We start from the raw sequence: 17,354 nt of genomic DNA, 5'->3' as shown, positions 1-17,354 counted from the left end.
AGATATGCCCAATCTTGAATACTGCGTGCAGATGTGGTTGCCCCATCTCAAAAAAGATATACTGGACTTGGAAAAGGTTCAGAAAAGGGCAACAAAAATGATTAGGGGTATGGAGTGACTTCCGTATGAGGAGAGCTTAATAAGACTGGGACTTTTCAGCTTGGAAAAGAGATGACTAAGGGAGGATATAACAGGAATCTATAAAATAATGACTAATGTGGATAAAGTAAATAAGGAAATATTATTTACTCCTTCTCATAACACATGAACACATGAACTAGGGGGTCACCAAATGAAATTAATAGGCAGCAGGTTTAAAACAAACAAAAGGAAGTATTTCTTCACAGAATGCACAGTCAACCTGTGGAATTCTTTGCCAGAGGATGTTATGAAGGCCAAGACTATAACAGGGTTCAAAAAAGAACTAGATAAATTCATGGAGGATAGATCCATCAATGGCTATTAGCCAGTATGGGCAGGGATGGTATCCCTAGCCTCTGTTTGCCAGAACCTGGGAATGGGCAACAGGGGGTAGATCACTTGATGATTACCTGGCATTGGCCACTGTCAGAAGACAGGATACTGGGCTAGATGGACCTTAGGTCTGACCCAGTATGGCCATTCTTATGTCTTATGTTCTTTTATTGGACCAACTTCTGTTGGTGAGAGACAAGCTTTCCTTCAGACCAGAAGCTCTGTGTACCTTGAAAGTTCATCTCTTTACCTTACCCACCTTTCTAACACACTGGGACCAACATGGCCACGACAACACTGCTAACATCATGTAGTTTTTTTCACATTTTACATTGTTTGGCTTGAACAAGAATTAAGTATGGTAAATCTGTGTTCAGGTTGCTGGGTCTTGCTTGGTGTAGCAGGACCATTCATTTTATTAAAGTAGGGATTTGCCCTCCCAAGAGCCCCTGCTCCCTACCACTTCTGCGTAACAGAAGCCCTCTCCAGTCCAGGACAGCACTCATGGTCTACTATGTTGTGAATATAATATCCTGTTAGAACACAAAATATTTTGATGTCACTTTCAGATTTAAAATGTTTTTACTTGATATATAAAGTTCTAAGGGTGGGCCCTTAAAACATAATCTACATTTTATTTACTTTATTTTTTATCTTATTTTTAACACCTTAAATTTTCATCATTGGTATGAGCAGTTGAAACCAATTGGGTTGTGCCCATTCACACAAGTGAGTTGAATTTGGCACAGCGTTCCAGTTTTTTGCCAAGCCTCAAAACTCCACTGACAATTTAATCTGAAGACTCCTATTCCTTAAAGATGATCTTTAGAGGAAAGAAGTAGTGGTGCCCTAGTGTCCCTTTCTGGCTTATTTATGATGCATCAAGAAGCCCTGGAAGGTGTGGGCCTTTTAAAAACAACCTTTTTTTCAGCATGCCTCACATTAGACATTTGCATCTTGTGTGCCCTGTTTTTCTTGGAATTGTCTGGAAAGTTAGTAGTGTCAGTAATTTTAAGGCAATGAAACCTGACCATTTTGATGGGAGGGGTGATTTTTTATTCTGGCTACAGTGTTTAAATACTATTTAACTCAGATGCCCTATGACCTTGGGAGAAAAGATCTCTGTTAAAGTTTCAACAGCTGAGTGCTCAGAGCTCACAGTGAATTCTGCAACAAAAGGAGGAATGAGAAGGCTTGCTATTTCTAGGAGAAAAAAATTAAAAAACAAAACACAAAATTCCTTTCATGGCTTCTGGCTACATTGTAATGAACCAAAAAAGGAGTATAAGTAGAACCCCATTACTTTTAGAAAGGATGGTGCAGTGGTTAGGCCACTAGATCAGGACGTGAGAAACCTGGGGTTTGATTTCCTGCTCTGCCAGAGATGTTCTGTGTAAGATTGAGAGGTAAGTCACTTAGTCTCTCTATTCCCCACCTGTAATGTGGGCATAACTACTTATCTCACAGAGGATAAAGATTGTGAAGCACTTTGAAATCTATTGATGAAAGCATTATTTTAGAGCTAGGTATTATTATTTTAATCTTTTCAGCTTGCCTTTAAATCTTAAGGAATTATTCATGTCTTATAGGCCTGTGCTCACCATGGACCCAGTACTCCACTCCTTGCACACTTTGGGTGTGCAAAGAATATAAGACAAGGAACAATATACAATAGTTGGTTTCAATGAGCCACAAAAGAATGTATAGGGTTTAGATTATTAGGCTACCTTCCTTCATCTTAGGTTTGAGTCATTTAAAATTTAGTAGACCATCAAAATGTGTAGACCAAACAGGAATACTAATGTATTACAGACTGAAAGACCTAAGTGGGAACCTGTTCCTTCAAAGCATACTGCAATTAAAAATGAACATTCACATTATATGGGTTCAATTTGTCAGCACATCTGAAGCTTCACATGCAAGGAAAATGAAGCATATACAATGTAACCAGGTTATCCTAGATAGTTGCTGCTGAACCAGCGGGTGGCAGCTATATTTGTTTGCCACCTGATTCAAGGTGAGCCATGAGAAGGTTGAATATTTTTTTAATGTTCAAAGAAAAAAAAATGGATTTAATTATTTTTGATGGGGCATTCACCCCATGAGAGTCCTGGCAGGGTTAATGGCAAGAGAGGACAATTAGCCATAGGCTGCACCTGAAGGAGACCTAGGATGTGATGAGGCTTAATTACGGATGATGATCACCTGTGCAGAAACAGGTGGGCCCTGGCTTCCCTTACAATCCACTGTGGGAGTGTTGCAGTGGGTTTGGAGACTGCCTGAAGAGAGACCCCAGAAGGGGAAGATGATTGTGACTTAGCTGGAAGGATGAGCCACAGAAGAGGCAGAGTTAGTGACACAGGCAACAGGAGGGCTGACTAACTGTAGGATGGGGCATGGACAGTAGTGAGCTAATTCCCCAGATGAGCCATGAGGTGTCACCATTACATACTTGTCCTTGCTGAAAATTTCTGCATATCTCTCAGCATTTGTGCAACCATTGAGGCTAGCAACTCTGAGACAATTAGCATAGACGGGTGGTTTGCATTTTCACCCTCATGTGTCATGCAGCACCCCTGGTTGGCCTGCTGACAGCAGGAATCAAACCCAGGCTCTCTGGGTCTAAAAGTGTACCCCTATACTGCCCAAGCTAAAAGGTTGTAGTAGACTCATAAATCTCTGTGGTCTAGCCATGGGGGGTGGGGAAGGTGAGGGGAATCTTTGCTGTGAGGGAGACCATTTGGGCAAAGTACAGGTGTGGTGGCAGGGAAAAAACCTACCAGATACTTTTAGTCCAGGCAGCTAGGGGGGACAAGGAGGCCCACGCAGAGCCAGTGGGTGGGATAGGGGAGGGAGAAAACCAAAGTAAGAGAAGAGCAGATACCAGTTAAAGAAACAAGTACCGCTTGAGTGTGACCCAAGAACCACTAAATGCCAACCAGCAAGGAGAAGCAGATGGGTTACAGGCACCTCATGGGGCAGGTGTCTGCTTTCTAGTTCACCATAGAATGCCATGTGTGGGCTCAAATGAAAGTCAGTGTCACAGTGGTCATTAATATTGTTGTGAAATATATGTACAGATACTCTGTCAGGAGTTGTGTGTGTGTATATATACTGAAAATATGGGGTTTTTTTTAAAGTCTGTATCAAGGTATTAGTCACCAGCAAAGGTGGAAAAAGCGGTTTTGCTGTAGACAGGAGGCTTTGCTCTAGACAGGAGGTAAGAAATGTGTATCTCTGTCAGGATGTAAATTATGCATTCTAAGCTAATGCAATGGATGCCTCTTTCTATATGAAGTCAAATGTTAACAAAGAGATGTGAAATCAACAAGGAAGGTGCACGCAGGAAAAAACAAGCCATGTGGGGGTTATTCTGACTAAGAGTAAAGACAGTGAACTTTGAGGGTATTGCTGAGAGGCAGAGAAGACACCCAGGTATCCTGCACCTAGGAAGTAAATGGACAGCATGCTTTCATTCATAAAAATGGGCTCTCAGCCAGCCTTGGTTGAAAATACTGCAAAAGATTTTGGGTGAGATCTTTTTTAAACAGGAGGTTAACCTGTTAGTTAAGCTTAGTCTCTAGAAAGCTGTGTGTGTTTGGTTTTTTTTATATGTAACTATTTGTTTCACTGTTACTTGAATCTTTGATAATAAACTTAATAATCTTTTCAAAATAAATATATATCTGGTATTAAGCTAAGTATTGAACGTGAGCTGAATCTCACAAGCTTGTGTGTTCTGTTCCTTTGGGAACAATGGATCTGGAATGTCTGTGAGTAGCCAGGGGCTATTCAGGGGCTGGATATCTCATGGGAATGCTTCAAAGAGGACTTGGGGATTGGGGTGCACCTATTGTTAACTTGCAAGGCAAAGTAAGGGTTGACATAGCCCAGAGGCAAGTGCCTGGGTGGTTAACAGACTGGTGGTGTTCAGGAGCCAACACCCAGCTAAGCACAAACAAGTTTCCCTCACTTTGGAGTTGGGGGTAACGAGGAGACTTGCAATCCTGGGCACCATGAGAACTGGTCTAGTCACGTCACCTCCCTGTGCCTCATTTTACCCAGCTGTAAAATGGGGATAATGATACTAACCTCCTTTGTAAAGCACTAGGACAGGTATGGATGAATGTGCTGCATAAGAGCAAGCTGGTAGTAGTCTGTATTTCTATTAATTCTAGTTACAGTATTGGCTCTTTTCTACTTCTATTGCCTTGCTTTGTTCCTCTCTTCTGCTTCCCCCCCACCCCTTGTTACCTAAGCCTAGATCCATGGGAAAAGGGGAGGGTCCAGCATGTGTCACTTTGTGGAGAAATTCTCTCATTGGCCATCATTATTGCAGGACAGTTTGGAAATAAACTGTGAAGATAAGAGGCCAGTTGAATAATTCTAAAATAAAAGAGATCAGTTTTGTGAAGAAAAACAGGTTCTTATACAACCTCTTCTGTTGAGTCATATGTTTATTATTATTTGGTTAGCCCACAAATAGTGTGTCACCTTAGCATTGCTGAAGGGATGCCTATGTGATGAATTGTTTGTGATTTTAGACTTTTTACATTCTAAATGGTAAATTCTTAGCAGTCCACCCTTACCTATATCTCAGCAACAAAGGAGGGTCACGAATGGTCCTCTATACTGTAGAGGACAGGTTCTTTGTGGCAAATGCTTTCATCCTGAAGATGACCTGTACTGGAAACCTGGGTGATCCTAGGGTTTTATTTCATAACGATCCATGAGAGACATTTTTTAAACTATATGCTATCTCTGGAACACTGAATTTCATTTCACAGATCCCTCATCTCAGTGCATTGTTGTTTTTGTACCAATTCAGATTCAGCAAAATTTAGATAATAGTCACTACGTTGTCCACTCTTTTAAAAGCTATCTACAGTACTTGACTAACCGCTGTAAATGTGCAAGCAAAGGGTAACCACATCTCATGCTTCAAGGTGTAAAATTACTGCTTGTGGAAGTCAGGAAAGAATCCTCTTCCCTCACCTCATTCTCCACCCCATATAATTGTCTGCATGCATTATGGATTTTTTTTTTTTTCCTTCCACAAAGCATCAGATGTCAAACCCTATTTGAGTCAGGATACTCGACTAGACGATCTAATGTTCTTTTCATAGATTGTAAGGCGAGAAGGGACCATTAGATCACAGTCCAATATACAGGCCATAGAATTTTTATGTATCCAGTTTCAATCCAGTATAATCCTGTGCCCTTCCAGTATGTGACCTCTTGCAATTAAGCATAAATTAGAACTATCTTGAAAATAATGGCTCTTGAGATAAACCACCTTGAGAGGCTTCTTCATAGAAAATGAAAGTGAGATTAGTGGTATATCTAACTGGGTTCTAAATTAGAAAAATAAGACTTTCTGGGATTAAATAAAACCACTGTCTTATACTTAAACAGGGTGTTTTTCTTACCTTAAAACAGAAGTAATAACTTTTTAATAGTCATTCTTAGACACAACCCTCTATAACTAGGGTACATAGTAAACAAACTTCTTTGGAGAATATAGGGCAGACCATTTTATACTTCCTGTTATTTTTATCTCCATATTTACAAAATGTTTTAAACCAGGTAAATCTCAGCGTACAAATGTAATCTGCATGATCAAGTTTAAGATGATTAAACTATTACAATAAAATCTATTAAGCACTTCTGTGAAGTTCAGTAGAAATTCACAATATTTACATTATCCAAAAGAATGAAAATCCTCTAAATTATCTAAACCAAGTTAATGCTTATTCGGCACATATTTGCATTTTAAAAAAAAAACATACTGGCATTTTTTGTCGCCTGAAAGACTTCATCATATGGTGCAATATGACAGAAAATATATTCATTTCATTACACATTCATGTTATGGAACAACTTTCACCATAAACTCATTGTAATTGAAAAATGGAGCATGTTTATTGCCCATTTGCAAACCTGGATTCAAGAGTGTGTGTCATAAGCTCCAACAATATTTGTTGTTAAGATGACAGAGTAGGATGATTTTTCCCCTGTACAGTCTCCACTGGGTCCCTTGGTGAGAAATCCTTGTTGCTTATGACACCAGCTTGGCCTCATTGTGACTTGCTTCATTTAAACACACAGGTGGGAAGCCATCATTATTTACAACTGGTTTCTTCAGTGTTGCACCTGAAATATAAGCAGAAAACATACTGAGTGTTCATTTTATATTGCTTCTAAATACAGAACAAAAATAAGCTGCGTTTAGTGTGCACTTTTATAGGCATTCTTATTTTATTATATAAGTTGAAAGAATAAATGCAGTAGCGCAACTAGAAAAATAAGAATAGAAATAGGCTGCAAATAGCAATGTGGTCAGAAAAATCTCCTGTTAGTTGTGATTTTTTTTTTTTAACAGTGCAGTTGATGTAGCACTGATATAATAATACTGCTCTCAGCACTGAAATCCAGCCCCTTCTGTTGGTGGGCAGTTGTTTGGGTTGGGGCATATGGTGTTTCTGACTCTTGAATCCTTGCGAACTGATGTATTGGTATTAGTCTCCCCAAATCTCCCCAGGCTATGTAGGCTGCCTCCAGAGACCCAGCTGCTCCTCAGAATTATTCAGGAACTTCTTTCCTCATTACCAAGTGCCATGAGGCACGTACATGCAGTGACCAGTGGGAAGTCAGCAGTGTGTGTTCCACCGCGGTAGACTCAATATTGAGTTAGGTGGGAAGCAGGTGACTTTGTGTAGAACTAAAGCAGAGGGTGGCCAGGATGCTCTGTTCCCACTTAAAACATACAAGCATCGTTTACCACCCTACAGTATGCACAACGCCACTTAATGCTGTAGTGAGATGGTGGGGTAGGAGATGGAGTCAACCCCCACCATCTCTCCTATAGCACTCTTTGCCTAGGTGGACAGGTGTGGTTGGGGATGCAGACAGATGAGTGGGGGACAAAATACTGATGGGGACAGGTGTGGTATAGGTCTTTTAGCCATCCTTCAGCCATACCAGAGTGGCATTGCTGGCCATTCTACATTCTCTCACAAGCCACTATTTTATCTTGTCGGCCATCAGGCAGGGGATCTGTGAAGAGATGGAGGATGGCTGGGCCTAGGGGGAGGCCTCTGTTGATTCAGTGAAGTATCCAAACTTGTGAATGTTTATCCAAGCCCCAGCCTTTATGAAATTCCTCTGTCACTGTATGTTTTTACAGCATATTTGCCTGGTTTTGTGTTTGCTCTGGTGCTGGGTTTCCATTATTTTTTTTCACTTTATTCCCTTGGTAGCCCTAGAATTGGAACAAAACTTAATGAAAAGGGAAAAGACCCGTTACTTCAGCTTGGGAGCCACAACTGAGCAGGGAAAATTCTAAGTACAAAAAGACTCCCTATTTCCATAGGATGTGATGGTGCTTATTAAATGTGAAGATAGGATTACTATATGGGGTGTAGTGTCACTGGTAGGGGAGGGGATAATAAATTGAGTCCTCATTCTGGAACATGGCTGCCTGTCTCAGGCTTTTGGATGAATTCAAGCTTTTGGGAGTACCTATAAAATCTCAGGACTTGTGTGGTGCCTGGGCCATGGTTGCTACAAGCCCCATGGCCGAATGCACACCATGACAGTGAGAGAGATATTGAATAGACCAGAAAAGGGAACAGAGCCTAGACAGGAAAAAGGGAAGCCAATCCTTGAGACCCATCATTGTCCAGATCCAGCTAAAGAGGAGGATATATTTTTTTCCTTATTTAAAAAAAATTGATATTGTTGCTTTTCCCAGTGATCTAGAGAAGCCTGGATATTAGCAGATGTCTGCAGGGTCGCAGGAGACATTAGTCTCCATTTTCTGTGTACGTAGATCTGTTTTTTGAGGCCATGATGATTCAGATATCATTAAAATTGGCCAGAATGTGCACGTACACACCCTGCGTGGCTCCCAGGGCCCTGGCTTATTTGGAGATTTGGCCCTTTAAACATATCTCAAAGTATAAAGAAGAATTTACAGCTTTCTTCTCCTCTTGTCAATATTAATCTTTCCCTGTAGTGGGGAAAGGTATGGAAGGAAGAGTGGAATTATTCCACTGGAGGGAGCCAGAAGGTAACTTGTCAGGTATGTTGGGCAGGAGAAGATAGATGGGGGGGCGGGGGGGATTCTTTTGAAGAGAGATGTCCACAGAGTTCCCACCTCTCTGAGCTCTGTGTGGTGAGTTTCTCAGTGTGGACTTCTAACCAAAATATATTTGTGCTCTTTTTCTTGACTTTTACTAGCATTTCAAATTCATACATTTGGGAGACACTGTCATGCCGACTCTCAGTGGGAAAAAGGGTTATTCTTAGCTTCCCAGTGCACTTTGATACATGCGATTCCCTATGCCGATGATCCACCTGTGCGTTGCTAACCTGCCAGGGTTTTCTAGGAGAGCCCACAAATGGCCTTACTGTTTGTGCCGCTGCTCATTACACAGACTGAAAAAGGTAAGGAATAGATGTATTCCTGACTTCTCAGAACGGCTGTCAGAGCCCTGTGCCCATCCTTAATGGGGAGGGGTGCTAACCCGGGGCCAATCCCTGCAGATGCACACGTGTTGCAACAACACTCATCCAGCAAAGGCAGTCACTTTGTGACATTCTGAAGCTTTTGCAGTTTAGTTGTTTTGAACACTGTTTTCCTGGGATTACAAGATAACGAATAAACCATCTGCACTATCCAGCACCTCAAAATTTAGTCCATTAACTGCTGGAACTGTTAAGAATTCATTGTGTGAATTATGCACAGCACCACATCAAAGCCAAAAGTGCAAACCCTGCTTGTGAAACTCTGCCATCTAGTGGCTGAAAGTGGTTCATGCTCCATCTGTTTTTACTCACATTTCGTTTTGCAAACTGCTAGATATATGTTTGCAATACATCTTTTGAGTTGTAGAGCCTTACTTGGACAATTGGTCCTTGCTGCAACGCTCACGTTTCCAACAGATGTATTCCTGTGGGTTGCCTTTGTATGCCAAGTTTGCTGGAGCTGAGCACATTGAATTAATGAATTCATCAAATGAACCCCCAAGATGAACTCTCAGATTATTTCTGGCAAGTGCAGACAATTTCTTAGCCATATCCCAGCTACTGAAAATGCTTTCTACTAACTACAGAGGTGTGGCACCTGAAACTCCTATAGTCAGTAACTTGTTAGTGTTGCCAGAACAAAACTAAGTGGTTTTGGTTGGAAAAATTGAACTTAAAAGCTGAAGTTATTTGAATTATTTTTTCTCTTGGATTTATTCTGCTGGGCTCTCAGGATGTGTTGAATACTCATGAAGGTGCTTGTGTCAGACTGTGACACTGTTTAATACTCTGCAGTTCTATAAAGCTTTCCATTGTAGGATCTGTGTTTCATGAAAATTTCCACTTAAGCCACATTGCCCATCAGTTTTACAGTTGGGTAAACTAAGGCTCAGAGAGATGAAGAGACTTGTCCAAAATATCATAAGTCAGTGGCAGAGGTGGGACTAGACTCAGAAGTTCTGTATTTCTGTCCCTGGTTCTAATCACTAGACTAAGCTGCTTATCTAATGCCGACGTGAGACAGTGATGGGAGAGGCCACAAGGGTTACAAGTACTGTTATGTGAAATGTAAATCTTGCCTGGTGGTTTATTTGTATAGTTAAAAACTCAAAACTCAGACTCACTGAAAAGTCCTGAATGTCTGTGAATGCTTTGGCCTTGTCTAAGCTATGGAAAAAGGGGTTTATAAAACATTCAGGCATATCTGATGTTAATCCAGGAGAGAGCAGGGACTAAGGCTGGAGGGAGGGGCAGGGTTTAAATACTCCCCCCCCCCCTTGAACCTTGACACAAGCCAACATATTACCTGATTGCAGTTAATGCTACATGAGCAGTCAGAGCAATAGTACCAGCCAGTGATCAACCAATGGGACTGCAGCAGGAGAAATGGAGCTGGTAGCTATCGGTATAGTTTGACAGTTCGTTTGGTACTGAAGCAAGACTCCCTGAAAGTCCTACTGTAATCGTAATTAATTAATACATTAGATCACAGCGGCTTGGAGGGCAATAGCCATAAAATAGTACCCAAAGGAAAAAATGTAGTTTTGGAGCCTGTGTACTTTGTTAGGTGCCTTAACAATGGGGGGGGGGGTCCTATAAATCAAAATATCTTACATTGTAAATGATTTCATGTGCACTGCATCACGATCTTGGAGACTGCGCCTTCTGCTCTGTGGATCTAAACATACTTTGTCAATTTGCTGTGGGGTCTGCAGGTTGTGCGTCCATCAGTCTGCGTTAGCAGTGAATCTCAGTCTCAAGGTCACTGACAGTCTAGATATCAGTTTTCAATCTCTCCACCCTGTCTTCCTCAACCTGACTGGTTTTTTTTCTTATCTCTCTGCGTGACAGAGCTGCTTGCACAAGCCTGTGTTTGTAAGATGGGACTAACTCATATGCTCAAAATCTTTGTCACTACAACTGAGTGAATGTGACTAACAGTAAACCTGCAATAAAATGATGGTAAATAATCTCTTTCCGTATCTGTTTTAAATCTTACAGGTAATATTTGTACTTAATGTTGATATGAGTGATGTCACTGCTGGGGTTTTTTGCTATTTGATGTGAACAGTATTATATTTAAAGTGGTAACCCAGATTCTCCAATTTAAAAAAAAAAAAAATGAAGCCTAGAGCCAGTAATGTATTCAATGTTAAATACAACGTAGCTATGTTTACAATGTCATGCCAGCTTGGATAATATTGAAACTTCTACGATCCTCGCCTTGGAGTTTGAAGGCATGTTTGGTTAACTTGTGAAAATTAGGGTCAGCAAACATGACAAGCAATCAGTGTTATGTGCCAAGCTGATAGAAGTCTATCTGAGGATAAGCTTCATAACCAAGCTCTCCCCACTTTGTCAATCACTGTGGACAATGTCACCATTCTGCCATTACCGAGGCCCATAACCTGGACATCATCTTTGACTCGAGTCTTCCTCTAGGTCCTCACAACCAGACTTTGTGGCCTTGACAGATTCAGAATTGCCTCGCTTGTATCCATTCAGAATGCTGCTGCAAATATCGTTTGCCTAGTCTGTTGCTTTGACTATATCACCCCTAGCTTGCCATCCCTCCATTGACAACCCCTTCTCTATCACGTCAGACATAAGTTGCTTATTTGTCTTCACTTTTCAAGGCCCTTCACGGCCTATCCCCACTGTACCTACTATCTCTCATTCACTATAAAAATGGTGAGTCCAGTTGGCTAATGTCAGCCTCCATTGCCCACTTGTTAAATTGTCACTTGTTAAACTTTTGTGCCTTCTCTCATGCTGCCCCTCCTTCTTGGGAGGAGCCCCTCATAAATCTCTGCAAAACTAACTCATTGTTCTCCTTCAAATCCCTCCTTAAAACACTCCTTTGCTGTAAGGCCTACAAAAAACTGGACAACAGTTAGGCCCCCTGGTGCGCTAAGACCATAGGTGCTGACTCCGTGGGTGCTCCAGGGCTGGAGCACCTACAGGGAAAAAAAATCGTGGGTGCTGAGCACCCATCGGCAGCCCCCCTACCAGAATCTCCCCTTCCCCCCAGTGCCTCCTGCCTGCCAGTGGGCCCCGCCAATCAGCGCCTCCCCCTCCCTCCCAGCACCTACCGCCTGCTGTGGATCAGCTGTTTCACGGTATCAGGAGGCACTGTGGGAAGGGGGGAGGAGCGAGGGCACAGCGTGCTCGGGGGGAAGGGGTGGGAGCGGGGAAGAGGTGGAGCAGGGGTGGGACCTTGGGAGGAGAGGGGGAGTGGGGCAGGGCCTGGGCGGAGCCGGGGGGCACACGCCCCTCAGCAGATTAGAAACTTGGCGCCTATGGCTAAGACCTCTGCCTAGCATGCTGACCAATATTGTCTCTCTGCTTCCTTGTACTCCTCCATCTATGTTTCTGTATCCATCTGTGGTCTTTTTCTTATATTGAGATAATAAGCTCTGGTGGGGAAGGGACCATCTTTTTGTTCTTTGTTTGTATGGCACCTGTCACAATGGGGTGCTATCCATGACTGGGACTCCTAAGGTGGTTCAGTAATATTAATAATATGTGAGATGTGACTAGGATAACCTCTACTACAGCATTTTGAAAAACCAAATCCACTGTAGGCCCTCTGGTTTGTTAGCCTGGATATTGTACTGTACAAGGCCATATACACGTTTGCCTATTCAGTACACTTACAAGCCTCTATATAGACAAATTTATGTATGCATAGTTTTTTGTAAGCATCAGAGGAACAGGCAATAAGAATAAAGATCTACATGAAGCAGTGCCCTGACCCATGCAGAAACCTTTGTCCAGCCCACTTTTCCTTCTGGAACAATTAACTTAAAATTAACACTTTCACTCCTAGGGTCAAATGAATTTCAGTCTGTTTCATTGACAAAGATCAGGCAGCAAGAAATAAACCTGAAGAGAGACTGCAAGGTAGTCCATATAATTTCACAAGCTGCATCTTTTAGCCATGAAGAAGTAAGGCAAATCCTCCACTCTTCTTTCAGAGCATTGGAGCATGTGAAATTTTCAAAGAGGACAAAATAAATTAGCACAATTTCAAATTCCAAACCTTTGCAGCTAACATGTTGGCCAGTAAGCAAATGTATAATCTCTCATTGATTGGGACTATCAGTTCCAATTAAACAACCTAAAGGAAGAATAAGGGGAGGAGGTGCTTTTCTATTTCTCCAGGGCATGGGAGGGAAAAGAGGGTCCCCATCCTTCCAGTGCTTGCCTCAATGGCCAGCAGATCCCTGGTCATATTACCAATGCAGACAGTGATGAAGTGACTTATTCTCCAGTGCTCGCCCTGTATGGGGAAGCGGGATGAATAGATCTGCTATGCCAGCACTGCCACTGCCTAGGAAGGATGGAAAGACCCGTTTGGCACCCCAGGAAGAGATTGATATGGGATTTTTTGGGGTTCCTGCCCTTCCTTACTTGTCAAGGTCATAGGGGATGATTACCTCAGGGTTCCTTAACCATGTTTATGACATAATGATGACTTCCACAGCAACTAACTGTGGTGTCAGAGAGAATGATTGACTTTAAGAGGGAAATTAGCAGTGGGAGCTGATGAAAACTCTTTGGTAGCAAACCTCTGTTTTCCTTGCCAATGTCCTACTCAGAAAAACAAAGAAAATGTAGCCTAGAGAAACAATGGATGTTTTAAAAAGGTTCTCATAAAGTCTGAGCAGCTCTTTAAGAATTCTCCTCCAGAAGTAAAACTGAAGAGAACAGCTAGGAAGAGATTAGAACATGGGGCCACCTCTGCCATCTAATAAAATTTGTAGAAGTGCAGTGGGAATGTAGAGAGCTCCTGTTTTGTCTTTACAAATTCAGACTCTCCGTGCTGCATTGGTGTTTTTTTGTTTTGTTTTTTTTTAGGCTTCTTCAAGCTCTTATTAGTTGTGCTCTTTGCTAAGTCAGACAGGCACCTGCTATCCTGCAATGGAATTTTCTTTTTTCAATCTCATTAACATATATTCAAGTTCTAATTTGTATTAGCTGGATGTTGTCAAATAGGTAAATTGACTTTAGTTGACCTTCCCACACTTCACAACCATATTTTTAACCACATTTCACATGCTTGACTTCACATGATGCAGACAGCCTAGGAATTAAAAATGGATGAGGCACTAGTCTGGGGTTCAGCTGAGCGGATGCATTAGCACTAAAACTGTGGTGGAGTTGAATTATTGATAGCGATAGCAATTTTTACTTTCTGTTTTGCTGCTGAATAATAGATTGAAAGCTGCATGGTAAGATTATTTTCATTACTCACATAAATGACTTGTTCGGTTAAGAAGAATGAAAATAACAAATGAAAAGTGCTTTGGAGTGGGAAATGAATTAGGCTTAAAATGTTATGGCTTAGAATGTTTAGCCGTTTTGGGGGCCTTTTCCAAAAATCATTTAGATTTAACTTAAGTAACAGAGGGAGTTTCATATAATTCAGAAGATCAGGAAATACAACTGGACAAACACAAGGTAGCAGACTTGAGGGAGCAGGAAACCGTGTATATATTATAGCTTTGACCAATCATAAACTCAATAAAAAAATTAAAATAGCCAGGCTGACTAATTCCAGGGTATTCATTCGTTAACACTGTTCAGCTATTAAGTCTCAGACCTCCTGGGTGCTACACTCCAGGTAGAGGTATCTATGCCATTTTAAAAACAGCATGAAAAAAGTATTTAGAATGTTTTGCTTCTCGTATTTAGTTAGATAGCAATAAAAATGCCTGTGCGGGGCATTTCTAGGGATTAATGATCAGCTTGGGAAAATGGCCTTCAGTAGTGCCTCTAGCCATCGGCTTCTCTGGCTGGTCATTAATCCTCAGTAGAGGTCCTGCCCTGGAGCAGTATTAACCAAAATCATCCTTGCTGAAGATGTTGGGTCTCACAGCAGCTCTAGACTCTGAATAGGGTGAGGCACCTTTGCATTTCACTTGTGCATAAATAGAAATGAGCCCAGCTTCTGTCCTGCAGTACTGAGACTGATGTTGACTTTGAATTAGACAACTTTTTTTTCCCACTGGTTTTGAACTTTTCACAGTGCAACTTCAGCAAGCATCTGGGAGGATGCCTGGACAGCTTTCTAGTTCTATTTGGTTAGCAGCAACTCAGTAAAAGGAAAAAAGAAATCCTTCTTGAACTGAGAGTTCCACACGAGTAGATCAAAAAGCACTGGTTACAGCCAGGATCGAACAGTGGGGCTTCAAGAATGTTTTTACATGGTTTCCATTCCACTGTTTTTACTTTTGAATAAAAAAGCTAAAAGTACTGCAGTTATAGGCCTTTCCTTTTGTAGGATTCTCAAAACCTTGTCTTTTAAACATTTTAGGGCCTGATCCAAAACCCCTTAAAGTCAATGGATGACTTTATAGCACCTGATGTAAAGCCCATTCAAGCCAACAGAAAGACTTCCATTGACTTGAATGGGCTTTGCCTCAGGTGCGATGAAGGTCTGGCAATGAAGTCTTTCCACTGACTTTAACTAGCCTCGGAAGGATTAGATTTGTATTGCTAAATGTCAGTCAACATTGATATTTTCACTCTCCCCCTCCCCCCCCCCACACACACACTGACCAAACAATATTTTCATTAATAATAAAATTTTCATAGATAGGTGAAGTAAGACAAAAGCTCCTTGAGAACTTATTAGTTTGATTTATAGACATTTACTATGTCAACATCACATGTTGAAAAATACAACTTGTGTCTTAATGGGTATAAAGCTTTAACTCTTTGAATCTCAGCGTCTGTCATTTAATAACTGTCTGACCAACCCATAACTGTCTGCAACTGTGAAAATGTAAATGAATAAAAATTTAAAAATGCTTAAAAATATACATTGATGTTACCCGTTAAAATTATGCAAAAAATAAAATTTGAGTTTTGCCAGGCTTAACTTTAACAAATTCTGGATTCAGGCCTATACTGAATGTATTACTTGTTAAGTGCCATATAGACTTAAGTCATCCTTATCCACATAATAGGTACAGCATGTGCAACAACAATGCAGGCTTCCACCCTACCTACATCTGTGACTCAGCCCTGAACTACCCAGGTTCCATCTCCATATCCATTCAGCTTGAGACTTCCCAAAGGGGTGCCAATTGTGATACTGAATTTTGTGACATAGATACCTGTCTATGAGAAAAAAGACAGAGCCCACAACTCGTTTCATATAGGCCACGGGACAGCTATCAGAAGATGATAGCTTAGACCCTAATAAAATATTAATATGGGGTAATAATTGGGACCTAGTAGGCCTAGCCCAATTGTGAGCCTAACTATAAACTTTTATCCACTTTTCGAAAAAGGTGTCACAATAACCTATAACAATAAACATTGATGGGGGGGATAGGTACAAAAGGGAAAAAGACTGAATTAGTCCAAACAAAAAGGCTTAGATATAGTTCAAGGGCTGTGTTAAGATCATGCCTGGTAAACAAGAGAAGTGTGGGACCAGAAATCAATTGACCAAAATTGGTGTCAGAAATGACACCTAATTGGTAAATAAAATAATGAGGGGAGGGGCTATTTCACACACCACTCCCTGTCTCAAAAAGAGACGTTTTGTGGAGGAAATTGGCGAACACTGGCTGACTGAAAGACAGGAGAACAGAAAAGAACAAGCTTCATGGCTGCCATCTCTTAGGACCCTGGGATGCACTGTAACACTGCTGGGTCTTTGTCGTCCTCATCCTGGGAGATGTTCTCCAGACTAGGCCAAAGAGAGGGACCCAGATAAAATCAATACCTCCACTGGTTCTGTCTAAATCCCATCTACCACCTGGGATGTGAGACACTCGCCACCATGCGTTCTTTTTCTTCCCCACTTTCTTGTCCCTCTTGTTTTTCCTTCTGTGTGACAAGAGTCTGGCTTTGCCAGCCAAGTCTGCATATTTTGCAATGCTGCTGTAAGACTGTGACCAGAAAGAGGCAGGTAAAAGCAATACCTTAAACAGCCCAATACTGGTACAAGTTTGCCAGGTCTCAGAGTGGCTGATAAGATCATGTACCATGCCTTTCTTTCTCCAGCAGCAAGGTTGCACATAAAAGTCAACACCAGAGTCGGAAGCTGCATTTTTTTTCTTTGCTGTTCTCTTCCTTCCTTTTTTTTTTTTGTGTGCGCATAGGTCTTGTTTTGTCTTCTAGGAAACAGGATCAGATAGCAATAACCACAGCTTCTGCTCATTTCAACTAACTTGTTCTCTTTTCCCTGAACAGAACGTTGTTAATATCTTTAATACCCTCTAAGACACTGTCATATTCGGGGAATTTCCTTCTAAAAATTCTCTCTAGCTAAAGGGAATAAAATGTTTAAATGAAAGCCTTACTTAAGTCCTGAAGAAGAGCACTGTGCAAAC

General features: G+C 41.4%; 1 protein-coding gene across 1 annotated transcript in view; it reads right to left on the bottom strand.

Annotated features, from left to right (window-relative positions):
• Positions 1–557: 557 nt before the first annotated feature.
• Positions 558–17,354, bottom strand: part of AMER3 (APC membrane recruitment protein 3) — a 58,361-nt gene continuing 41,564 nt past the window's right edge. Inside the window, exon 3 of the mRNA XM_037909625.2 lies at positions 558–6,627. The gene's annotated coding sequence lies outside the window, so the exon portion shown is untranslated. The remainder of the gene's footprint in view (positions 6,628–17,354) is intronic.

Source organism: Chelonia mydas, chromosome 9 (assembly GCF_015237465.2).
Source record: "Chelonia mydas isolate rCheMyd1 chromosome 9, rCheMyd1.pri.v2, whole genome shotgun sequence".
Taxonomy (NCBI): Eukaryota; Metazoa; Chordata; order Testudines; family Cheloniidae; genus Chelonia; species Chelonia mydas.
The sequence above is the reverse complement of the archived record's forward strand: the minus strand, read 5'-3'. Positions and strand labels throughout refer to the sequence as shown.